This window comes from Eschrichtius robustus, chromosome 2, assembly GCF_028021215.1.
Source record: "Eschrichtius robustus isolate mEscRob2 chromosome 2, mEscRob2.pri, whole genome shotgun sequence".
In the NCBI taxonomy this organism is placed as follows: Eukaryota; Metazoa; Chordata; class Mammalia; order Artiodactyla; family Eschrichtiidae; genus Eschrichtius; species Eschrichtius robustus.
In genome coordinates this window covers 142,274,485-142,301,605 of record NC_090825.1, presented here as the reverse complement: position 1 = coordinate 142,301,605, position 27,121 = coordinate 142,274,485, and positions in this window count along the sequence as shown.

The window sequence follows — 27,121 nt, the reverse complement described above, 5'->3', positions numbered from 1 at the left end:
AAGAGATCTTTAAGATGAAAATTCACTCCTTCTGCAACCAGCCACTGTCAACTGCAAACGGTGTCTGAGAGCAAAGAAATCTTGCAGGAACCAGAAAAGAACAGGAAGAAGGCAATGAGGAGCCGTGGTAATGACACCACTGTCCCTGGGATGTAGAACCCTACAACTATGACAAAGTTCTCTTATTTTCTTCGGAGACCATATAGCTGGCCAGGTCACAAGCCATGGTTTGTGATAAAAGCCACTTCTATCCCCTTTTGCTTTTTTGCATTATTGCACACAATAAAGTCCAATATTTCCTGGCTTAGAGCTCCTAGGCATTTCACATTTCCATAACCAAGATTGAGGAGCAACTAGAAATCTGATCATCAAAATATGTGCGGCACCTAAGCTGTATTTCTTCAAATACATTCCGTTGCGTACATATCCTGTAAAAGGTTAGTCAATTTTAAACTAACATTTAAAAGAGGGACATCGGAAAGGATAGGTGTAAAAAAGTTAATCGGGTCACTCTTTTTTTTCTGTATTTTTGTTATTGTTGTTGATTTTATTGATTTTTTATTGCAGGAATTCTCAGAATTTTGAAGATGTCAACACATATTGTACATCTCCAATAGGAACATGCAATTTTAATGCTTTGTAATTATTCTGAAATTACTATATCTTGAGCATTTTATAGGTGTAGTGCTCATCAGAAAAACAAAATAAAACCACAAAATAAGGAAAAAAAACTCTACAGATTTGGGAACCACCGTTTCCTTGATGTACAGATGACGTTAATTTACCCTGCTCAGACATATTTTTGACCAAACATGGCTAGCAGACTTCTGCTTCATTCTGTCTAAGGTGTCCCTGTGGTGTTTTTGTCTTGGCCACAAAAGGAATAATTTCCTTCTGAAAATTGAAATAGGACAAAATCATGACCATCATAATCACCATCATCTTCAAAATAAATCCTATTCATTTATTCAATAAATATTTATTGAGTACCTACCACATGTCTGACACTACTGTAGGCATATGGAATAGAACACCAGCCCTGTTCTCATGGGGCATACAATCTTATTGGAGTGTACCAGTGTTGGGAGATATTTCTCCATCAATCTGTGGCATTCCTACATGCCACAGTATGCTCTGGGCCTATCTTTTCAGGGATGCCTATACAAGCAGGTAGCTCTGCAAAGAAGGAGAACAAGATCCCCTAGGGAACATATGTATATACATCCTTGGATAAGCCAAGTCAAAAGACTGATTTTTCTCCTGAAAGACTTAGAGGCATAAGACATCTCTCCTTGAAGACACTTACATTCCACGATAATAAAAATGATATCTCTATTTGGAGAGAGAATGGGCAGATTTGCAAACAATCCTTACATGAGATTAGAGTCTCCTAAATTAGATCAGAGTCTCCCCTCCTGTAATGTACCCCATGGCACGTACAGGTACCACCGGGCCCTCACTGAATCGCTCTGAGGGATTGCGTCTCAGGGAACTGCTTCTATAATGTCGCTCTGATCGCTGCTTTTGTTGCAAATAATAAACTGTCTTTGTCTCTGATCCCGGGATCTCCTAGTTTCTTGGACTCTTCATGCTTCCTGATTTAACACACATAAGAAACAAGTTAGAACGTTTTCGACTGAATGGCCAGAAAAGATCTGGCCAAGTTGTAATACTTCATAGCATCCGTTTTTTTAAGCTTAAGTATGAGAGGGACAATGTGAGTGTCCTTCTTCAGCCATCACGTGGTGGTACTGTTGTAATGTGATGCCACTAGAATGACAGCTCCAAGAGGGTGGGGATTTTTGTCTGTTTCACATTCACTGCTGTATCCTCAGTGCCTAGAGCAGTGCCTTGTACACAGAGGTATATGAATAAATGAATGATGGGTACAGATAGCCTTTTTCTGCCTTCCCTCAATTCACAGACCACCACCATAGGAACAAAGAAAAAGAATAAATATTTCTGATGGATGATGATGATGCATTTGAGGAGAAAAACTGCTTTACTGCCTTTGAGTGAGAAAAAAAAAAGTATTATTAATACCTGGGTTATGAGTCTATATTAAAAAATAATTTCCTCTGGATGCTTGGTTTCATTTGGACCCATCATACCAAATACAGTAAATGAATTATGCTAAAAAAATAAGTTCCAAACCAAATAAATGTACATATACCTGCAGGCATTCCAATTGGATTTTTTTTTAACTCAAAAAGTAATTACGCCATTAACTATTACCAGACGTAGTGAGCTGTGAAGAGATAGTGGAATTCATGTCTACTATTACTGAGTCATTTTTTTCTTGCTAAGAACTAATATGTCAGAAAAGTAGCCAAGAATAAAAAAACATTAGGAATACTGAGATTAATAACTATTACGGTCATAGAGTAGAAATAGGGAAACAGATATATTGATAATAAGTAAAAATCTGCATCAATGTCACTTTGTGCTCAGATTCTAAAAATTACCCTAACATATATTAATATACTTATGGATTGCATTTTGTTTGAACATGTTAAATATGTGCTGGCTACTAACAGGATTGATGCAACATGAGATTTAAAGGAAATAATAACTTTTTTACTGAACTTGGAGGTGCTGATACTATGATTATTTTTTAAGACTTCGGGCCATGGCAAAATATGTAAAAAAAAATGTACTAATTTTCCTGGGATAAAACAATTCTATTCATGTCATTTTTCATATTTCTGTAAGATTCTCTCTCCTGGGGTTTTAAGAGTAGGAACAAGATTCTTGGATTATTTCAAGCAGCTAGGGGTAACAACAAGAACAAAACAACCGTTGAAATGTACTCAGCCCTTACCCTAGGCCAGGAGCTGTACTAAGGGCTTCCTGAATCCTTCCAGCAACCCTAAAGGCTGAGAACAGGAATATGCCCATTTTCCAAACGAAAGATCTGAGGTTAGAAGAGGTCAGCTGACTTGCCCAAGATGATGAAATTGTATCAGAGAAACTAGGATCCAAATCTAAGCAATCCAAGCCTAGTATCTGTAGTCTTCATCACTGCTCTATTCGGTGTTAAAGGAAAATCACGGTAAGCCATGAGTGAGCACATTGCAGGGGGTCTGCTGAGTGACCCAGACTGGCTGGCATCATATGCAGCCCATTTTGAATCAGGCTTCTCAGCATTGGTGACATAAGACTAGAAGGTGATTAATGGCAAAGAAAGACATGATCTGCTTCATGAACCAGTCTGCACTCAGAATCTTGTCTTCGCTGTGTTTCTTCCTTGTTGCCTTAAATCTAGGTCTTTTGATTCCCACTTAGAAGACCCACACCTGAGTGATACTTAAGAAAACAAAAACTAGTTTTGTTTCACATCACCTTTTGGTGGTCTGTATTGCTTTCCTCTGTTAACAACAGCAATGAAAACTAGGAGTCCCCTATGCACTGGCACTAAAAACTTAGTGAAATGTCAGAATACTTCTCAGTGACATACCCAACCTTCAGATATTTAGAGTATTCTGACATTAGCCTGAAACTAACCTCTCCCGTTTAACTCCAATCTACCTTTCCTATCTCACTTTGTCTTTGAATCCCAAATGAACACTTTAGCCACATGAGAGCTGTTTTCTCTTTACCTGGACACTCCTGACACTTGCTCCGGTAACTGTGCTTATGCTGTTCCCCCCACGCCCCAGGGGATTCTCATCTTCCTCCTCTACCTCCTTGCTACTCACCCCAAACTAAGTTATAACTTTTAGCGCAAGCTCACATCCTGATTCTTCTGCGACAAATTACTCTATCCTCATCCCAAGAGATCCTCCCTTTGTCCCAACTGTGTGGTCCACAGTGATAGACCATATATGGATGGTTTAGAATTGGATAAAATGTGACTGTTAAAATCTTCCCAACTTGACATGAAAATAGACAAGTATGGCAATTAAGGGGCCTCTAATGAACCTCATTTTAAACAATTCAAAACCATCCTTATATGTTATACATGCTGCGAGGGTTCTGAGAAAGAACAGAAGTACTTGGTTAACTGAAAAATTTAATTCCATGATCCCTACACTCTTCTAGTAAACACCAATGAAACCAAAAATAAAAGTTACACAGCCAGATTAGGGTTTTCCCAAATCACATCATCTTCTTGGATAGTCACAATGCCTAGCATATGAAAGGTCTGAGAAGCTTTTCGGTAAAAAACACTGCTTAACTTCTTAAACACTCCCATTTCCAAATTGGATTTTCCCATGGAACACCTCCTTCCCGGAATACAGATTACGAGCACATGGAATAAAGTTTTATCATAATATGCACAGCCATGATGTAGTCCTGGGGAAAAGATCCTAAGAGAAACAGAAGCTAAATAAAATTTCTCTTCTGTTTATGAACCTCCTGGATAAATTTGCAAGTTAAGGGGTGAGGTCATTGCTTTGAACAGCGTGGGGTGGGCGAGGATTCTAGTGTTCTGAAATAATAACTGTCTCCCCAATCATTATTTATTTAAAGTTTTAATTAGGCTTTGAAGTTGGAATAAAACTTCTTGAAAAGATTCTATTTTCAGTGAGTACTTGGACACCAAGAAGACTGACAAATGATCATCTTTCCTAGAACACCCAGCTCACCTCTCAAACAGATTCTTCAGTTTGCGTGTCTTTTCCCACTTTAAAATAACTGTGATTTGAATCCATTTTAGATAAAGTAGTCAAGTATTTGGGGGCTTGAAGAGCTGAGGGCCAAATGTGAATATATAGTCCTTCAACCAAAAAACTGCTCATAGAAGGGATGCTTGTGAAGAAGTTAAGTGTTCATTCTCGTCATCTGTTCTGCTTTATCACTGGGCACTGCAGATTTATTTGTCAGGGTGTTAGGGCTCAAAATTAACAGCTAAAATAATTTGCAGAGAAGCAGTCTCTAGCACTTGCCTAGGGTAGTAGAGAGGTTAGGAACACAGCTTTTGAGTCAGATAAACATAGGATAAAATCCAGCTTGGTTTTTACTACTTCATAACTTTGGGCCAATTATTTCACCACTGAGTAACAACAGCTTTTTAAAGAAATGTGGTTGGAGGGTTTAACTGAGATAGTACATATAACAATAAATATTAGTATGACTTCTATTGCTCTATCTAGTACCTTCTAGTACTCATAATTCTTTAAATTGCCATCTAAAAAGAATCATTTGTTAAATGTAATGGTTATTGCTAATCTGTTAGGCGCCAGGGCTGTGCTAAATCTGAGCGATATAGCAGTGAACAAGATATAGTCACTACATTTAAGAGCTCAGGGTCTTGTGAGGAAAGCAGATAAATAAACTCGACATTAAAATACACTCTAGGGGTTTCACTGGTGGTGCAGTGGGTAAGAATCTGCCTGCTAATGCAGGGAACACGGGTTTGTTCCCTGGTCCGGGAAGATCCCACATGCACGGAGCAACTAAGCCCGTGCGCCACAACTACTGAGCCTGCGCTCTAGAGTCCGCGAGCCGCAACTACTGAGCTCGCACGCCTAGAGCCCGTGCTCTGCAACAAGAGAAGCCACTGCAATGAGAAGCCCGCGCACTGCAACGAAGAGTAGCCTCCGCTCGCCACAACTAGAGAAAGCCCGCGCACAGCAACAAAGACCCAACACAGCCAAAAATAAATAAAATAAAAAGTAAATTGTTTAAAAATAAATAAATAAATAAAATACACTCTGGAAAGTACTTTACCTGAGGTATGCCCAGTATATCATGGGAACACAGAGCAAGTTAACTCAGCAAAGGTGGACTCAGGACAGAACTTCTAGAGGCTGGTTGAAGGAGCTCTGAGCATTTGAAAACTTGCAAGTTATGTTTTTAAACACAGCTGCCCCAGAGGTATCATCAGGAAAGTAAATCAGGAGAAATATGTATGTTCATAAATAGTGAGGCCCATTTATCCCAGTAAGGGGTTTATGCTTTGTCATGTGGGCAGAGGGCATGCTCTATTATATGGTTCTAATCCAAAAAATGACAATTTTATTTGGACATATGAAGGGGATGGTAATGGGGGAGGAGACCTAGTGACCAGATTCTGAAATTGTCAAGGTCAGTAATATTCAACATATTATCTGCAATCTACCTGTTCTGGGTAAAGTGACCAAGTAATCAAGGCTTCTGTATAGGATGGAGGGCAGCTACTAGTGTAGCAGGAAATCTAGGCAGAGAAATGAATGGTGTCCTTTTTTTTTTCTTTGTTACAGTTTACCAAAAACTAACATTTCACTTTCCTATTGCTAAAGAAGGTGTGTTACAGTGGTGAGGTGTCACTCATACCTTTGTGACACTTTTGTGACACTTGTGAAGGACTATGAGAGATGAGTGCGTATTTTAAGTTTACAGGACATCTGCTTACACCCCTAGGACACTGCATTTGTAAATAAGCTTGCACTTTTTTTTTCTATCAAGTAAATGATATCAATTCTTCTATATCACTGGCAAAACTGTATTGCCATTGTCTATTTTGTCCTTTTGAACTAACTTTTCATCACAAGTTTCTTTTCCATTGAAAAACACCCTTGGGTGGTAGTGGGGGCAGCTGGCTCTTCATATTCTTTGCCCTGCCTAAAAATGGACTGTAATCGAAAAAACTGGAGAATTGCTAGTGTGAATGCGAAGTGAGGAGACCTTGAAGAGAAGCAGGAACTCCTCTGAGGAAGAGGTGGTACATTTCTTCATCAGCCGGGGCCCACAAGCTGTCAGCAATGATATTAACCTTTCAGGTTAACTTGCAGCCTAGGCAGAAATGAAGAATGTAGGGAAGACCTGCATGAGCCACTCACGATCACTCATTTAGCTTCCCAACCTTTTCTGTGTCTGGAATTAATGGATAAAATTCTTCCCAATTTCCACTCTGCTTCCCAATATGCACCTACTTGGATTGCAAACCAATATCATAGTAAAGCCCCTTGTACGTTCCATTAAAAATCTAAACATGATTCAAGAGTCAATCATAATAATAATTTATAGCTCAGCAATGTCAGAAACCAAAAAAAAAAAAAAAATCATGGTCTAGATATAATAGCTATTAAGTATCTAATTTTGTGCCTAGAAAATTTGATCTGGATAGGTGTAAACCAAATTAATAGTGGGTGATTCTGGCAAAGGGATAATTGGAAACTCTCTTTTTCTATACTATATATTTTTAACAATATTTGATCTTTAAAATAGAAAGCATGCATTTGCTTTATAATCAGGGTATACTTAAGTATGTTTGGGTTTTTTTTTTAAGATGAAGATATTTTCTTATCCTACCCCTCACCATTCAAAAATAGGAAAGAGATTAGACTAAAATCCGTGTTTTGAAGGCTGTACTCATCCACAAACCACCTTAATGCTGACTAACATATCTATTGCCATTTGTATAATTGTTTACTTAATATTTTAGCTTCATCCCAAGCAATAAAATCTGGGAAATGATGTGTTGGAAATGCTAGTTATATTAAAATAAATACCTGTCCTTCCAGGCACCGCTGCGATTATTTTGCACAATCTCATATGGGAGCTGCGTTTTGGAAAACTTTCATTGGTGGACCCCCAAGATTCCTTTCAATCCTAAGATTCTACAAGTTCTGGAAAGAAAACATGAGCCACCCTGGTGCTTTTTATCGAACAAACTTTTCCTACTTGCTCAGTTCTTCATGTTGCATTTAATTATTCAGGGACTGTGCAATTTTCCAGACGATTTTCTTGATTACTGAATATTGTTCAGTGCAGGGGCAGCCTATTTTTTTTTTTTGTCAAGGATCAGACAGTCAATATTTTAGGCTTTCGTGGGGGGGTCCCCTTTCCCTCCCTTATCTTCATGTTAGTCTTTGTCTTCTTCTACAATGCTTTATAAGGGTAAAAACCACTCTCAGCTCCTAAGCTGTCCAAACAGAGGCTGTGGGCTGGATTTGCCCCCCTGGCCACAGCTGCTGACGCCTGGGATGGTACAATGACTTGTCCAGCAGAGTTTGGTAAAAATATAGTACTTCAGGCATAGTGGGCATGCGATAGATATTTGTTGGTTTGATTTGGAGAGGAATTGGCATTCATAAGTCTATTTTCTTCTCGTCAACAGCTTTAGTGAGAGTTTGAGTGGTGGGGAATGGCTTACAGGAAATGCCTCGCTTTTCCACGGATTTTAATTATCCAGGTCATTTACCTCGCCCACCCCACCTCACCACCAGTATAACAAGTTCCTAAAAACTCTTCGTGGTTCGTGACCTCTACTGGTGCTCAGAAGCTGAGAATCCCTTCACGGGGCCCAGTGTGGAAATGGAGGAGGCACACCTTTACCGAGGCCACCACTGGCTTTTAAAATATATTTGAGTTTTAACAACCTCACATTCATCTCTGCTAATGACTGGGGAAGTGAAGCTTTCCTTTGAGTCACCTTTCCTTTTCTAAAAGAGTGTCTGCATTTCACCTTTATGGGAAGCTCTGGGCTGACTGCCTCATCCCACATCAAAACTCACCCCTGGGATTTCCACCTTCAAACAAGTGAAACAAATGCATTCCCGCAGGGGGGCGTGCTGTCAAAGGGGAGAGAAGCGATCCAGATATCAGAACTATTCAGATAGGATTGCCTCCTTAGAGGAAATTGGTGGCTGGTAGAGAATACTTTCAGTGGGGGACCACTTAGCACTGCATCCCACAGGCTTCCAACCTCTTTAGAGCCAGTCAGGAAGAAAAAAAGACCCTCCGCATTTACATGAGCCAAGAAAGTGTGTAATGGATAACACGACTCAGCATGTGCTACCCAATATATTTTGATTATGTTCATCTTAACCTTCCCAAATTAGTGGACACTTTCCCACAAGTAAGTCCCATTTCTCATAGAAATTCCCTGCAACAAAGGCTTCCTTCTCTCTAAATCCTTCCTATTTTACCATCTACCTAAAAGAAAAAATGGATAAGGAGAGATGCTTCGTGTTTTTTTAAAAAAAAAATAATAATAAAAGGAAAAAAGAAAAAAGTAGTTCCATTAGCAACTTTGGTAAGAAATTGCTCCACATTGTTCCTCTGACAAGTAATTTTTCCCAGCATGTGTGCATCTTAAAAGTATTGCAAAAACAATATCTTAAAATGAACTGATTAGTATGCATGCTCTGTGGTCACATTTAAGTTCTATTTATAAAATCTATTCTGTTCCAGGCTCAGACAAACAAAACTGAAATGCAGCTGTGTAACACATTGATAATTTTCATTAGTTCTAAAAGCCTCAATAGAATTTGCAATTTTATTCATTACATCTAAAGAATCCTGGAAAACCCATTGTGAAGGTGACCTTTCACTTTTTCCCCCCTGGCCTTTGCGACTTGTCTGAGTGAGTGTGTATTTGTGTGTGTGTATGTGTGTGCACGTGAATCAGTTAGGGCTGGGCAGAGGAAGGACATTTTTGCAAGAGTGAAGCACAAAACAGAACAAGAAATCAAGTCAGGCAAAGACGAAAAAATGAGGCTTAGGGAATCAAAATCACCCATGTAGATTCTGAAAGCCCTTCTAACTAGGGCCATCCTGCCATCATTCCCCAGATGTGAACAAGCCCAGATTTCGGAAATCACTGTGTGATATGGTGGGAAAATGTAGATTGTATTCTAATTCATTGGGAGGCAGTTCTCTTTTTTTTGATCTGAAGGGATGAGGATTTTCCCCCGAGGGTGAGCCAAAGACAGACCCATGAGAAATAAACAGTGCTGCTTCCTTCAACTCGAACTTGCTCTTGCTAAGTAAAATAATGCCAACTTTGGAGATGGCTTTTCTTACTGGGAATAGTGTTTTTAGTGTGTGGATCTTTGAAAAATAATTTTAAAACACACACTTCCCAGAATGTTGGCAGCTAGCCATGAAACCACAAAGAAGTCTCTAGAAAATTAAGATAACAAAACATAAAATAAGTACAGAATAGGAAAGGTAAAAATAAAGACAAACACTTGCAATTTTAGCAGCTACGGAGATGGTGCTTCAACACTGACCAGGCAATTAAAACAGTAAAACCTTGCGTGTAGAGAATCTGAGACACCTGTCTTAGATAAAAATATATGGGTGGATACAAAGGCACACACTTAAGGTTTTATTTGATAACTGTTAATCTGGGACTAAAAATAATGACAGTTATCAATTATCCATTATGTGCAAGTGCCACCTTGCTTATTCTATCTTCCCTGAGCCAGACTCTCAGCAAGGATTGTTATCTCAGTGTTTCTAAAGGTGTCACATTTAACAAAAAAAAAAGGTGGCAGGGAGGGGTAGTGGCAAGGTGAAATTCTGGGAAATATTAGGTTAAGCAAAGTTAAGACAGCTTCCATACTGATTAGAACTTTTAATATGAGAATGTCGACTTTTAATCTCCAAGAGAGAGGATGCAGTATAAGGCATTTCCCACAGTGATGAAACCACAAAGAAAAGCTTCTTTTTTTCTTCATTTTCTTTTTCTGCAGAGTATCTTGTATAATTAGGGTTTGGGGGAACATTTTGGGGAGATACGCTATTTTATCTGAATAATCACTTTAGCAACCATTGTCAACTAATAGAAATTAAGGTTCAAATGGAAGGCCATTGCAGAACAATTCATTTTGAGTGAGAATGGAGAGAATCAAAGCATGGAGTTTTCTGCAGGCCATCTTGATCCCTCTGAAAGAGACTGGCTTTTAGAGGACTCAGAAAAAAGATGGTGAAAGAGTAAGAGTGGAAAACCCACCCCTCATGGAAATGTTCAATTTGCCCACTTTTAACCTTTCAGCACCACAATTTAAGATGGAAATTTACCAACAAACTTGAAAGGTTCTAGAGGTTTCCTCGTCAACTGCTAGACAAACAAACATCTTCCCACTAACACATTACAGGTTTATTAAAAAATTGTGGCTACATAATTATGTGATTTTCTACCTCATTTCAAAATTACTATATCCAATGATATTCAGGAGACAGGCAGCCTACACTGTTAGAAGATTTTTAGGCACACTGTTAGAAGATTTTTAGGCCCTAGGTTGGTACCAAAGGAATCTTATGGGAAGAGGTCTCCTGTCAATATTTGAGAGAGTATGAAAAGAACACATAGCAAGGAATGTGTGCCCCTATCCTTAAGTGTGAAGAGCTATAGAACTCAGTCACTAGAACGAAGTTTCACTGACCCACCCGCATGTCACTGCAGAGGAAAGAGATTTGTCAACTACTCTACCTCAAGACAATTCATAGGCTAGGAAACTCAGTGATACCTCTATTCTGAACATAGCTAGGACAACAGACACATTTATGAATGCTGTAAAACAATTAAGCCCTGAGAGCTGCTGGCACATTAACATTACGGTAAGGATTTATTGAGTTGGGAGACTTTACTAGACTCAATCACAGACAACTCGGACCATGTTGGCTTATAATCATGTAACAGGTTGCAGTACTCATGGCACTTAATTGGGCTTGGTGGAGCTATTAGAGTTTGGTCACTTTTTATAAACATCTGAATAAGATATATACTCTAAATAAATCATATCATATATATATATATTTTGAAACAAATATTTCACCAATTTTTTTAAATTGTCAATCATTTTATCTTTTAGAAATTTTAGATCAAGTGGCTTATAAATTGCATGACTGCTGTTGACTCGTGTTGGCTTCACTTTGGCTGATAAAGGGAAATACCTACTATCCTTTTTCAACATCAGGTGAACCAAGCTGTTACTTATGAGTAACAGAACTTCTGAAAGATCTGGCAGCTCATGGCACTATTATTTTAGCATTCATTCTTATTGTATTTTTAAACTGCCTTAATAATGTCAAGGAAATGTTCATTTTCTAGCAGTGACTAGTGCTCCAGCTGAAAAGTAGTAACTTCAGAAAGAATTTACGTGTGATGAAAGCTACGAAGGCCAAAGAACTACCATGATACAAAATGTTATGAATTTAGGAGAGGATACTGTGCAAACTATTGGAGATGATGGTGACACAATAAAAAGCAACTCTAATCTAGCTACAGGTTGAGTTTGCAAAAACTCTTATGTAACACGGTAAATAAGGTGGAAAAAATGCTGGTGACATGGCCACAAAATCAACCCCTAAGCTATAGCGATTACAGATATAAACACCTTCCAAATTCACTCCAATTACATTCTATTTGTTACAATGGCAAAATGGATGTTGACTTATGTCAGTTTTGAATTATGAGACCTTTTCAGGAATATACCTTTGGCATAAAAGGAGACTGCCCTACACCAGCATTTCATTTCTTCTGAAAGTCACTATTAAGCCCATTCAACAAAGATGTACTTGAGTGCTATTCTGTACAATGAGAAAACAGTAAGAACAGCTGACATCTATTGCTTATCATGTACTTAGCATATGCTAAGACTTGATACCCACTCTTTCATATAATTCCTAATAATCATTCATTGATGTGTCTACTGTACTATGCATATTTTATAGTGATTTTTAGGAAGTTCAGAGGGTTGATATTATTGCCCAAGATCACACAGTTTCAAATGTAGGTTCTCCAAGCCCAGAGCCGCCGCTCTTAAACACCAACTACATTAAGGCAGAGTGGAAATATAAGTACCTGAGAGTTTGTCTACATTGCCTTTGTTTCTTGAACTTGCCTTGATTCAACAAAGTGTGGTTTTGATGTGTTTATAAGGCTAAGAAAAACTGTAAATTACTGTGCATGCTGTTATTTCTTTAATTCCATAAAAGGAAGATAATAAGGATAATGAGGACTGCTCCTTTGTAATTCCAGTGTGATATTTTTGTGGGTGGTTTTCAAAGCACATGGTATGCAATTAGAGATAATGTGGATGGCTCCTTGTCTTCCAGGCGTGTGCCATCCACTGGGCATTCGCCGAGAGCGCTTGCTGAGTGTGCCACAGGAACTGATGTGGACATTTCGGCTGCCTCTCAAGTTTGAGAGCCCGCAGGATTTTGGCAGTGACACATGCCCTCAAAAGACTTGGAATGGAGACCTTACAAGCATTTGTCTTTATTATATTTTAAATATAGTTTTTTTGCTTCTGACAGTATTTCCTCCTTGTCTTAGACCTCTTCCCTGTACTTAAAATTGCCATAGTAATCAGGAAAGTGACTCCTGAAACTGGCCGACTAGCTTTCCTTATTTATTCTCTTCCTATGACTTTCATCATAACTTTTCAGAAGGCACAGACCAAAAGAGAACTATTCTCCCTGCCAAGGCATTTAAGTTCAGCAGAAGCAGATGTCCAGCAGTGTAATTTCTGCCCAAGTGTCACTGATATATTATTGAGGAATCATCAAATCAGATGAGTACTAGAAAAAAATTAGAGCCTATTCCCAGCCTCTCTGCTTGACCTATACTCCTGAAGTTAGATTTACATTAATCTTCCAGCCTTTACATCCCCTAACCTTTACCCATGTGTTATGGAAATTAAAAAAAGCTTCTTTTTCCATGTGTGCTGTTCAACAGGGCTTTTCGTTTCCAAGGTTTGTTTGTTTTTTTTTAAACTGTTTTACTTGTCCTTTTATTCTTTTTTTTTTCCCATACTATGTTCTATCCCCCATCCTGCCAAAGTAATCTGACATGTATCTTTCCACATTGTCCTGTCACTTAAGTTTTAATCATTGCTTACTTCACAAAAAAAAAAAAGACATCATATTCTTCCACATTGCTCTGCATCTTGCTTTATTTCCGCATTCACACAATTTTACTACTTATTTCTAAGTATCTCTCACCTCACTTGTTCTTGGGCTCCTTATCATGGGTGTTCATTGCTTAGATGGGTAAAAACTCTGATGGCAATATTCCAGATGGCAGAGTTTATTCATGACATTCTGCTAGCTACCTTGGCCCACTCTCAGCTAATAGTGACTGAGTGAGAAGGAAAAGATGCACAGGTAATTCACCTGCTCTTAAAGCACATATAGTCTAATCATTAATTTATTTAACCATCCCTTCATTCAATACCTACCACGTTCCCAGCACTTTTCTGTAGTTACACATTAGAAAAAGTATCTGCTTTTATGAGCCTTACTTTCTAGTAATGTTGCAGCAAAGCTGATCATAAATAAACATATAAATAAGATAGTGTCAGGGAGTATTAATACTCTTAATAAGAAAACAAAAACAGAATAATGGTATAGAGAGCAGATGGCCTAGTCAAAGGAGATAACAATTTGAATGAAGAGGTGAGTGAGAAAAAGAATTGGCCATGTTGAGGTCTAGACTTGAATAAGAGCATTAGAGGCAGAGAGGCTGTGAGTTAGAAATGAGCTGAGAGCATTTGAGGAACCAACAGAGGCCAGAATGGAAAGACTGTATAATAGGAAAGGCGGGAGGTATAAGAGATGAAGCTCTTGAGATAGAAAGGAGCCAGATCATGACAAGTTACCAAAGAAATAGCTCAGAAAACTAATGGTTTTTAATTACTATGAGGATAGTTCAAAATGCTATAATGCTATGGGAGAATAAAGGTGTGTTTGTGTGTGTGTGTGTGTGTGAAAAATACCACCCATATTCATGGAGGAAGTAATATTTGAGATGGGCTTTGAAAGATGGGTAGGACATAGATAGATGAAAAATAGGAGTAGGAGTGGTAAAGGAGTACAGCAGCTAGCAGGAACCAGCACTTCAGAATGTGACTTTCTTTGGAAACAGTGTCTTTGCAGATGTAATTAGTAAAAATGAAGTCAAATTGGAGTAGGGGGAAAAAAAAAAAAAAAGTGGAGTAGGGTGAGCTTTTGCCCTGTGTAAGGGCAAACAGGTGACAGTGTATAAGGCAGTTCTGTGACTAACAAGTGGTCCCTTGTAAGTGGGTGAGCAACAATTGGGAAATGTAAAGCTTGTGAGAGCTGTGAATGGGATTTAACGTCAGAACAAGAAAACTATTGAATAGTTCATCTGGAACCACTGAAGGTTTGGGGACAGGGAAATAATCAGAGCTGAGATTTCAAAGGATTTCTCTGACACGTGACTGTTGAATTGGACTGTGTTGGTAAGACTGGAGGTGAAGAGGGTAGTTAGAGGCTTTTAAAACAGTTACGCAGAGTGGACATAACAAAGGGACTACTGGAGGGGACGTAAAAGAGAATACGGTTGAGAAAAACCTTATACATGGCATCTGTCGTTTAACCAAAATAGAATTTCCTTTTCCACATGCTCACCAGATGATGGAGTTTCTCTAAACTACCTCTAGAGACAGGAAAAACATTACCTCCTGGGAAAACCAGTTCTGCTGCTGCACAACTTCAACTGTTTAAGAAAGTTCTTTCGTAGGTTGAATTGGAATCTGCTTCCTTGTAACTAGGACCCACTGATGCTAGTTTTACCTTCTGCAGAAAAGCAAACTACGTAACCTTCCTCTAATACAAAGTCAACCTTTCATACATTCGAAACCAACTATTATTTTTATCATTTGTCATATCCAGGTTAACATTCCTCCAGTTCCTTTAACCCATATATTTTACATGGTTGTATCGAGTGTGTATTATATTTTAATAAATAATTCGCATTTACTGATCCTTACATGCCATTAGCAATAGGAACATATTTTTTTCCTGAAAGCTTTTTTTCCACTTGGAAAAATGTATTTTTTAAAACTTTCTCCTGTATAAACACTAGGCACTCATTATACAACTGGGGGACAAGAAAACAAAATCGCTCTGCCCTATGTAACATTATTCTAGGCTGGGGTCAGCATACTGTAGCCTGTGAGCTAAGAATGGTTTTCACATTTTTAAATGGTTGAAAAAAAATTAAAAGATGAAGATTATTTTGAGATGCATAATAATTTTATGAAATTCTAATTTCAGTGTCCTTAAATACAGTTTTATAGGAACATGTCCATCCATTTACATATTGTCTATGACACCTTTCATGTTGCAACAAAAACTGTATTGTTGGCAAAGCCTAAACTATTTACTGTCCGGCCCTTCACAGAAAACGATGTCCAACCTCAACTCTCAGGCACTGGTGTGTGGTGTGTGGACTGATAGTGTCTGCTTCACCTGGGAGCAGAGAGAGAATGTAGAACCTCTGGCTCCACTCTAGACCCACTGAATGAGAATCTACATTTTAACTGATCCCCAGGTGATGTGCAGGCGTGAGAAGCTGCAGAAGTGCTTCTCAAGTTTGGCATGAAGAAGAATCCCCCTGAGAGTCTGTGGATGTACCAATTCCTGAGTCCCATCTCAAGGAAATAAACTGAGTAAGGCCTGAGAGTCTGCATTTCTCTCTTTTTTTTTTTAATTGAAGTATAGTTGATTTACAATGTTGTGTTAGTTTCAGGTATACAGCAAAGTGATTCAGTTTCATATATATATATATTCTTTTTCAGATTCTTTTCCATTATAGGTTATTACAAGATATTGAATATAGTTCTCTGTGCTATACAGTAGGTCCTTCTTGAATATCTATTTTATATATGGTAGTGTGTACCTGTTAATCCCAAACTCCTAATTTATCCCTTCCCCCCTTTGCCCTTTGGTAACCATAAATTTGTTTCCTATGTCTATGAGTCTATTTCTGTTTTGTAAATAAATTCATTTGTATCATTTTTTTAGATTCCACATTTAAGTGGTATCATATGATATTTGTCTTTCTCTTTCTGACTTATTTCACTTGGTAGGATAATCTCTAGTCCATCCATGTTGCTACAAGTGGCATTATTTCATTCTTTTTTTGGGTCTGATTAATACTGTGTGTGTGTATATTGCGTGCATGGGTATATGTATAATATATATATACATATATCTCACATCTTCTCTATCCATTCATCTGATGATGGTTAGGTTGCTTCCATGTCTTAGCTATTGTAAATAGTGCTGCTATGCACACTGGGGTACCTGTATCTTTCTGAATTAGAGTTTACATCTTTTCCAGATATATGCCCGGGAGTAGGATTGCTGGATCATAAGGTAACCCTATTTTAGTTTTTGTAAGGAACTTCCATACTGTTTTCCATAGTGGCTGCAGCAATTTACATTGCCAACAACAGTGTAGAATGGTTCCCTTTTCTCCACATCATCTCTAGCATTTATTACTTGTAGACCTTTTGATGATGGCCATTCTGACTAAGTCTGAATTTCCAATAAGCACCCAGGAGATACTGACACTGCTCTTTCCTGATCACACTTTGAAAGGCACTAGGGGATTCTCTTCCACCCACGTTTAAATGCTCCCTCCTTTGCAAGGTTTTCACTGACCACAATAAATTCTCCCTCCCTTCTTTGACCTCCTATACTATAATACAAACAGTGCTAACTTTACATTTATGTAATAGCATTTGACATTATTAAATATCTCAAGTGGAAAGAACTTGCTATCTTACTTAATGGCCTCTTGCTGTTCCCTAAGCACATTCCCACCTCAGAGCTCTTGCACAAGCACATTCCCACCTCAGAGCTCTTGCATTTTGTTCCTGCTGACCAGCAAGCAGTTATGTCATTCGCGGCTTTCCTTCGATATTTCCTCTTTAACAATACATCCCCTGACCCCACTTTTGGAGGGGAGAAAAATTTACCACCCCAAAATATATCTCTTTGGCATGGGGATTATTTTAGGCTGATTATTTTTAAGAAACATTAGACTCAGTAAGCTTTTCTTTTACCTCCGCCTTAACATGCCTAAAAGAATTTAGATAGGGAACTTGCACCAGAAAGACAGCTATCACTAAAGATAACTTTGTTTCACAGGAAAGACTTCTCCATGTGTTTGTTTATCAAACAGTTGCTCTTCCCATCTCCTTGTGAATTTCTTCCTCCCCTTTGAAGTCCCAGACCCTTACACCCTTTCGCATTAGCTCTGGATGACATATAAGCCTCAACTGCCTGACTTGCCCAGGGGCCTCAGATTCTTATGGAGCCCCCAAACTTATGAAATTAAATTTGATTTTCAATCTCTCATGTCAATTGGATTCTTAGACCAATGTGAAGAGTCTACAAGGGTAGAGGAAACATTTTTTCTCCCCAACACTTTGTAAAATTACTTTCTATCTCCACTCCATTGCTCTTCGCTCATCTTGCTTTATTTTTCTTCATAGAAAGTAATAGCACTTTGCATTATATATTTATTTCATGCATCTTTCCTTTAACTAAATATAAATTCTGTGATATCAGGGACACTCATTCAACAGTGATTTATCAAGCACCTACTATGTGCTTGCTAGGTACTGTTCTAGGATTAGAAGACAAATGAGTTTACTTAGGAAAATGCCTTTCATATGCTAGGTATTCAATGAATACCTGTTGAATAAATAAATGAATGAGTTCCCCTAAGCCAGTTGGAGCAGAATTATGGTGCTACTTTGTGCAGTTTATATATCCATTATTGTTAAGCATAGCAAGTATACAAAAAACATCAAATGAAGGCTAATGTTTATTGAGTACTTATGTCGTGGTGGGCATTTGAAGTACTTACAACTTTTATTCTCATTTTAAGTTTAGGAAACCTGAGAACTAAGAAGGTTATAAACTTTAAAAACTTTAAACATGTGCATAATCAGGCAGTCTCCAGGTAACCACCACATAGTCTTCCTCCTCGAAATGAAACTTGTGGCTAGACTGGTAGGTTTGCATGGTGACTGAACCATACCATGAGATTTAACTGTAAAATTTTAAATATCCACTCACCACCTGCATCATTCCACAAAAGACTGAGGATAGTTCTTACAAAGGCATACACAAAAGATATATGATAGACAGAAATGGATACAAATAATTAGGTCTGGGTAAAATATAAGTAAGAACTAGTAAATAAGGATGAAGGACAAAATACAGCTATGGAAATCAAAGTTGTTGTCACTGAGCTTGATATTTAGCTCTGAATTTCCTGGTATCTGATACGGGTTGAATTGTGCCTCATCCACAAAAATAAAGATACATTGAAATCTTAATGCCCCAGCACTTCAGAATGTGACTTTCTTTGGAAATAGTGTCTTTGCAGATGTAATTAGTAAAAATGAAGTCAAACTGGAGTAGGGTGAGCTCTTAATTGAATGTGACTGGTGTCCTTATAAGCAGACAGCTCTGTGAAGACAGGAGACATGTAGGGAGAGCACTGTGCAAAGATGGAGGCAGAGGTTGTAGAGAAGCATCTGTAGGCCAAGGAATGCCAAGAATGTACAGCCACCTGTGCAAGCTCAGAAAGTTCAAGGGGTTTATCTTCCCTGAAGATTTCACAAGGAGCATGGCCCTTCTGACATCTTGACTTTGAACTTCTGGCCTCCAGAAGTGTGAGACAATACATTTCTGTCATTTTCAGCCACCGAGTTTGTGAAACTTTGCTAAGGTAGCCCTTGGAAAAGGAAAAAAAAAAAAAAAAAATTTTCTGGAAGAGCATAATACAAGAGGTAGACTTATTTTAAGGAGTAAAATCTTCACATCTGAGATTTAGTGGATTCCTAGAGAAAGGAAATAAATGTGCAGTGATTTCGAAGAAGAAAGACACTCTGGGAACACAATTCTCTAACAGAAACAACAAGATATATTATAAAGCTCTAGAGACGACTGGCATCATGGGTGTGTGATCTGTGCAGCACACAGGCCTGTTCTTAGAAGTGCCCTGTGCTTGGGCTAACACTCTGCTGTCATTGTTGTGAAATTCTTGAGAATTTTTGAACAAGGTCCCTGCATTTTCATTTCACTGTGGGCCTTCAAATTATGTAGCTGGTCCTGGATCTGGCAATAAATAGACGATACTGGTACTAGTACAGAAATTGGTGAATACACTAATAAAACAGTACATAGATCCTAAAAATGTGACAGAGATAGTATTTCAGATCAGTGGGGAAAGGATGGACAGTTCCATAAATGCTGCGGAGACAACTGGTTATCCATATGGAAAAAGAGAAATAATTTGGGACCCAAATTCACACCAATCAATAAAAAATCAATTCCAGGAACATTAAATGACCTAAACGTGAAGGCAACAATATATAACATTAAGAAGACAATATTTGAGAATATATTAATGTTCTTGGGTGTAGGAGAAAATTTCTTGAACAAAATGTAAAAAAAAAAAAAAAAAAGTAGAAACTATAAAGGAAAAGTTTGTTTCATTTGTCTACATTATAATTAAGTACTTCTTTTCCATGTTCTCCTCCCTTATGGGGAGCTGAGATTTTGAACAGTGCGAACAGTGCCTATGACTGGGGCCTGGCCTTCAGCTGGCACTCTAGATAGGCAGGGCTCATGTCCAGGGCTGAACTTTCTGACAGGCCTTTCCTCCTTATTCCTTTCTTGGTCTGCCCTCCTGAAAGGAGTGGGTGTCAGTGGAGGAGACTAGTCAGCAGGTTGTTAGGGCTCACCTTTGGTCTGACTCATCCACAACTTTGTTTATATATGGGGGAGGCTGATCTAATAAGTAAACAGACTGAGAGTAATGGAGCCAGATTTCTCACTGTTGCAGAAGGGAGTTAGGAACAGGGAACAGAAAAGACTTGAATAAACTCTGTGGTATTTGATTAGCTTCAGAAATTATTAGTGTGAACCCATGGTTTTTAACTTGTCTATATACAGAAACATACAGGTGTGTCTGTGTCTGTATGTGCATATAGACTTACATATTCTATCTGTGTTTTCTGAGGGAACTAGAAGCAATGACACCTCAGTAGCAGTGACATACTTGCTCTTGGTTTCTGAATACCATTTTCCACTAAAAGAACTTGGACTCCCTAGAGAAATGTCCGACTCGACAGAAGAAATATAAGATGAGCCTACAACTAGTTGAGCCAGAAGGTAAGAAAGTGCTCAAAGAATCAGGGAAATGTCAAAAGTCACACAAGCCAGTTTGAAGGGGCTTCCATTGGCCACATCTTGGATGGTGTGATGATGGAACTGTAAACCTCTGAGTAAAATAGGAGTACACAAGTCCATACTGATATAAGTAAATAAATGCATTAATTAATTAATTAATTGGAAAGGAGGGAAAAGCTCTACCTTCCAATGGAAGACCAACTAGCAAATCTAGATGGAATTAGAAAATCACCCTTTGGCAGGCACTTTGGTCACAATTAAGCCAGGCAAGAATCACTAATGGATGATAAATCTGGTTGGTGAAGGGGGAACAGGACATGTACATAACTTCTAAGAATCTCCTCCAATTATACTTATGAATTACTTATCAGCTGACATACAACATCCTAATTAATTAATGTAAGAGTGTAGGGTCCTGTTATTCAACATCCCAACCAAGTGATAAAAGTTAACATCACCCGCAATGGGACAAGTCAGTGTCGTGTACCTCCTGATATGATGCACTGAGAATAGCACAATATGACTCCTGTGGAATTCCTAGCAAAAAGCATGAGCCATGACAAAACATCAGATTCCAAATTAAGGGATATTCTACCAAGTAACTAATCTGTACTCTTCAGAAATGTCAAGGTATGAGAGAAATGCAGACAGAGACACTGTTCTTGGATTGAAGAAAACTAGAGATGTAAGAATTAAATGTGTTGCTGGACTGGATCCTGGGTCTATAAAAAATATGAATAGGACAAATAGCCAAACCTGAATAGTATCTTTGGATTAATGGCAATATTGAATCAATGTTAAATTCTTGATCTTGATGGATGTACTGTGATCATTCTTTTTAAATAAGAAATACACACTGAAGTACTGAGAGGCAATGAGGCAACGTGTCCCAGCTTACTCTCAAATGCTTCAGAAGAAAGAAAAATGAATTCTGAGCAAAGAGTATATTGGATCTTTATACATACTTTCCACAACTTTTAAGTTTAAATTTAAACTTATTTCAAAATAACTGAAAAACATTAAGTTCTTCTCTTATCACAAGACATAACTGTAGCTACAATTTGGGAGAAGATATTTGCACCACACAACTGAGAAAGGATTGACAACCAGAAAAGGAATTGTGATGAGTGAGTAAGAAAAAGAATGACAGAGGGACTTCCCTGGGGGTCCAGTGGCTAAGAATCCGCCTTCCAATGTAAGGGATACGGGTTTGATCCCTGGTCGGGGAACTAAGATCCCACATGCCGCAGGACAACTAAGCCTGCACACCACAGCTACTGAGCCTGTGTGCTCTGGAGCCGGCACAGTACAACTAAAGAACCCATGGGCTGCAACTACTGAGCCCTTGCGACACAACTAGAGAGAAGCCCACGCGCCACAACGAGTGATCTCGCATGCTGCAACGAAGATCCCATGTGCCACAACTAAGACCCGACACAGTCAAATAAATAAATAAATAGAAGATTTTAAAATTTTTTATTTATTTTTGGCTGCACTAGGTCTTTGTTGCTGCACAGGCTTTCTCTAGTTTCAGTGAGCGGGGACTATTCTTCATTGTGGTGCACGGGCTTCTCATTGTGGTGGCTTCTCTTGTTGCAGAGCACAGGCTCTAGGCACGCAGGCTTCAGTAGCTGCAGCACACAGGCTCAGTAGTTGCGGTGTGCGGGCTTAGTTACTCCGTGGCATGTGGGATCTTCCTGGACCAGGGTTCGAACCCGTGTCCCCTGCATTGGCAGGCAGATTCTTAACCACTGTGCCACCAGCCAAGTCACAATAAATAAATATTAAAGAAAAAAAAAAGAAAAAGAATGATAGATACTCGTCCAATTTAACAAATTGGCAAATGATTAATCAGAAACTTCACAGAATTTTTTAAATGGCCTATAACATATGAAAAGATGTTCAACCTCATTAATAATCAGAGAAATGCAAATTAAAACAACAATGAGATATCACTCACTCCTGTTAGACTGATAAAAATTTAATAGTCAGATAATAGGGAGCACTGGTGACGATGTGGACAAAAGCATTCTGATCCTGTTGGTGGAAGAGCAATATGATGCAACCACTCTGAAAATAGTTTGATATTACTCGTAAAGTTAAATACACATTGTGGCAGACTGTATTACTGTCACCAAATGTACTGGCACATTTCTCTGCAGCGGCCCTCCCTGCATTTTAAATCCCATCCTGTAGAATTCAGACTAGGCTACCTGACTTACTTTAGCATATAAAATATAAATGGGAAGGATGTGTATCACGTCTGAGTAGAAGATTTTACTTCCCAGTTGTTGTGTGCTGTGGTCTTTTCTCTCTGGCACAACTCTGGCAGTGTTACCATCTGGGGCTTCTCTTCGAAGCTGGTCCTGGACTGAAGAGGACACAGAGCAGACCCCCAGCTCATCACAAATGATGCATGTGCAACAGGAGAGTGCAATCAGCCTCTGTTAGTGTGAGCCTCTGAGATTTGCTGCTCTGGTTGCTATTTAATTACCAATCTGGTACACCCAACATATTCTGACTTACAACATGTGTATATGCTCTACAGCTCGACCCTTTAATTACTAAGCATACATCCTCAAGAAACTGTTGCAAAGGTACACCAGGATATATTGTTCAAAATATTTATAGTATCAATAGCACTGTTTGTAAAAGGGAAAAAAAAGAATCATCAATTCAAATCTTCATTCAGAGTGAAATGAGTAAGTTGCAGTATTTTCACACAATGGGATAATGACCTAGAACTACACCTCAACACTGACAGGTCTCAAAGATATAACAGTGAGTGAAGGAATTAAGACAGAAGAAAATATACTGTATGGTTCCATGTATTTTTTTAAAAGCAGGTAAAACTAAACAGTATACTGTTTATTGAAACATACATACATGGGGTAAAAACTACAAATAAAAGCAAAGAAATGATACAAAACTCAGGGTAGCACTTACTACAGGAGACGGGGAGAAGAAAAATGTCAATTCAAGAAGCACATAATGATGTTTCAGATATGATAATGTTTATTTTCTAGCCTTGTAGTGGGTACAAAGTGATCATTTAATTTTGTCCTTTAAATAACATGCTTGCATTTTCATGCAACAGTTCATGTATACTGTATCTCACAACGGAAAAAAAAAATGAGGTAAAGCATGCCGGATAAAGGAAGTATAAATCTGCCAAGATATCTAAACACCAATCTTTTCCTTCATCTTTTTTTAAAAAAAAATTTATGTTCAATGTAATTAATTCATATTTTGTCAAACATAGCTTCCCTTGGAGGAGAATCTTCCCCAGCATTTTTACTCCGTAGTAAAAATTTCAATCAATCCAAATAATTCCTGGTGATTTCTTTATTTTCACAGAAGGGGTGTGTGGGAATGTGTGTGTGTGTGTGTGTGTGTGTACACTATTGTTTTTACTTAAAGTTTAAATCCAAAAATAAATAAAGATCCTTTTTGTTGTTTTAAATAGAACCAACCTGAAAGGAAGGGTAGTGACTCAAGTATTGGATGATGTCTCTGTATTCACTGTCCAGAGCCAGCTCATAATGCAGTGAGCATGTGCACAGATGGAAACCACTTCAGAAGCCCGACAGAAAAATCACATGCAACTCACATACTCTTTTACCTAAAATCCATAGGGCGCTAGCTGTAGCAAATGCAAAAATAATACAAGTGAAAAAAAGATATAAAGACTTCAGAATACGTGGATCGCTTTTGTTTAAGGGACCTTCTCAGTGAAGTAATATTTTCTCCTCTCTAGATATGCTTAATTATTTTAAAAATCACACACACACACACACACACACACACACACACAGCAATTGACTGAAAGATAAGTTATTGAGACTGACCAAAAGAAAATGCATTTGTTTTCTACAGCGAAGATTGTGACGAAGTCCTACTGCCTAAGAGAAACCCAGAGAGCAGACCTTTCAGAGGGTTTTTAAAGTGAGAGTCACATCAGATGCTTCAACAGCCTCAGAGAATAAAGCAGTTATAAGAAGCATTACAAAAGTAATACAGATGATAAAATAGGGGAAACACGTGATGAACACAAAAGGAGAGCATACAAATGACCCAGTTACCAAACAACCAGACATGTAATATTTGCTGAGAATGAATGTCTCAAGATTTGTAGTCAAGTGCTTATTTGCTCAAAATTAGAGCTGGTCAGGTCAACATCTTGGTTGGTGACTTGATTACTCTGTAATTTGGATAATAAATAGCAATTCTGACTTGGAAAGAAAAGGATGCCAAGAATTTAAAGGGCTGAAAGATGGTCCTAGATTGATCGACTGATTCATCCATCTGTTTGCCCATTCATCCATCCACCAACCAGTCATTCATTCATGTATTCAACTATTAATTTATCGAACGTTATCTGAACATAGATAGGTCAAGCCATGTTAAACTCTGGAGATCCAAAAAATTTAGCAGTGAATTCAGACACATTTCCTGCCTTCAAATAGTTGGTAGTCTAGTGCAGAATTTTTCAACCTCAGCACCACTGACATTATGAGATGCATAATTCTTAGTTGTGGGAGGCTGTCTTGTGCATTGTAAGATGTTCAGCAGCATCCCTGGCCTCTACTCACTAGATTACAAAAGCTCTACATCCTCCAGATTTAACAACCAAAAATGTCTCCAAACACTGTTAAATGTCCCTGGGAGAAAAAAAACGATCCTGGTTGAGAATCACTGGTTTAGCAGAGAAGGCAAATGTGCTCCCAAATATTTGTAATACAATGTAAAAATGTTGATAATTAAGAAACATTTAAGAAATGGTGATGACACAATGGAGAGAGAAAGAAAGAGTGACAGTGAGGGAGCAAGGGGGGACAAAGAGAGAGAGAGAGGGAGAAGGGAGGAGTGGAGGGTACAGGGATGGGGGGAGAGAGGGAGAGAGGGAGAGAGGGAGAGAGAGAGAGAGAGAGAGAAAGAATGCTCATGAACACTTCTGCCTGCAGGAATTTAGTGAAGGTACAGAGAGGGCAACCCTGAGCTGGGTCTTTGAGAAAGAGCAGACTTTATCATTTTTAGGAGAAGACACAGCTCTGCAAATATGTGAAAATGCAAAGATTGCATTCTCTCTTCCAGGTTAACAAATTTTTTACTTTCTTTAACCTCTGACTATAAGGGGCCTAATGTATTTGAATATCTTCTGGCACACAGTACAGTGTCATTGGAATATTTGCAACTAGAAAGTGACAACCATTTATTCATTGACCAAACAGTTCCCAAGCACTGTTCAGATATGGTGCTAGGTTTCTGAGTATATGAGATGAAAAAGATACAATGCGTGCACTTGAGGATATGAAAGTTTAACGGAAAACAATTTAGCCAAATAACATTTTCTGATTCTTTATAAACGAGCTTCCTTGCTAAATAGCATCAAATGTTAGACAGTTCCTACCTAATCCTTTCACAAACTTGCCTGCTGACTGACTCTGGAGCTTGCAGTCTATAAATGAGGCAGATATGTAAACAAATAGTTATGAAGTTCAGTATTAAGCACTTTGGTAGTGGTATATAAAAACTACCAGGGACTCCTAGGAAAAGGAAATCATCTGGGTCTGGGGATCTGGAAGGCTTTCCTAAAGTCATGGCATTTAAACTGGCCTGAAAAGACAAGGAGAAGAAGTTCATTATTTGAAAAAGGGCTAACTAGTAGATGGAAAAGCAAATGAGAAGATACAAAAGAAGTTAGAATGCTCAGTAGTGAGAATTCACTACTGACCTATGACCATAGTGATAGCGTTATCATGGTAATGATGGGTTTTCACACTCTCTTAATAGGTGGGAGCAGGTAGCTCAGTATCATAGACATTAATAGGTAAGTAACAATGGGCAAGTTGGTGCATTGGTGAAGTGAAAACCCTTCCCTCCTAACACACACACACACACACACACACACACACACACACACACCCATGGATGAGGAAATGCCACTAAGAATGCCCTTTTCTCAAATATGCTGGATGACCACTATGACTATGTCAGGTCTTTCTACATAAACTGGAGACCTCAATGTTTATAGGGTCAGGGCCCCAGCACCGGTATAAGCACCTATTTTGACACTGATTTTGAAAAGCCTTTGGCCACTCAGACTAGCAAAAAACAGGCTGAGAGATGGACCTTCTGATTCAGTTCTCCTCAGTGACATTTTAATCTGGAGTGTGGGACATACACCATAAAAACAATGTTATTGAGATTAAGAAGGGTGCATGGCTTGCTTTAGCCCAGCAAATGGCATGGGCTGGGGGCAATGTGAAGACTTGCTGATACTCGCCATGCAAAGAGCTTCAAGAAAATGAATGATGGGGTATGTCCACACAGGGCTGTGTGTGATTCATTCATCTCTAGCATAGTCGTCTGCCTCTTGTTTCACTGTCACCAGGACAATCAGAACCCACAACTTACAGACAGAAGGGACTAATTAACAGGC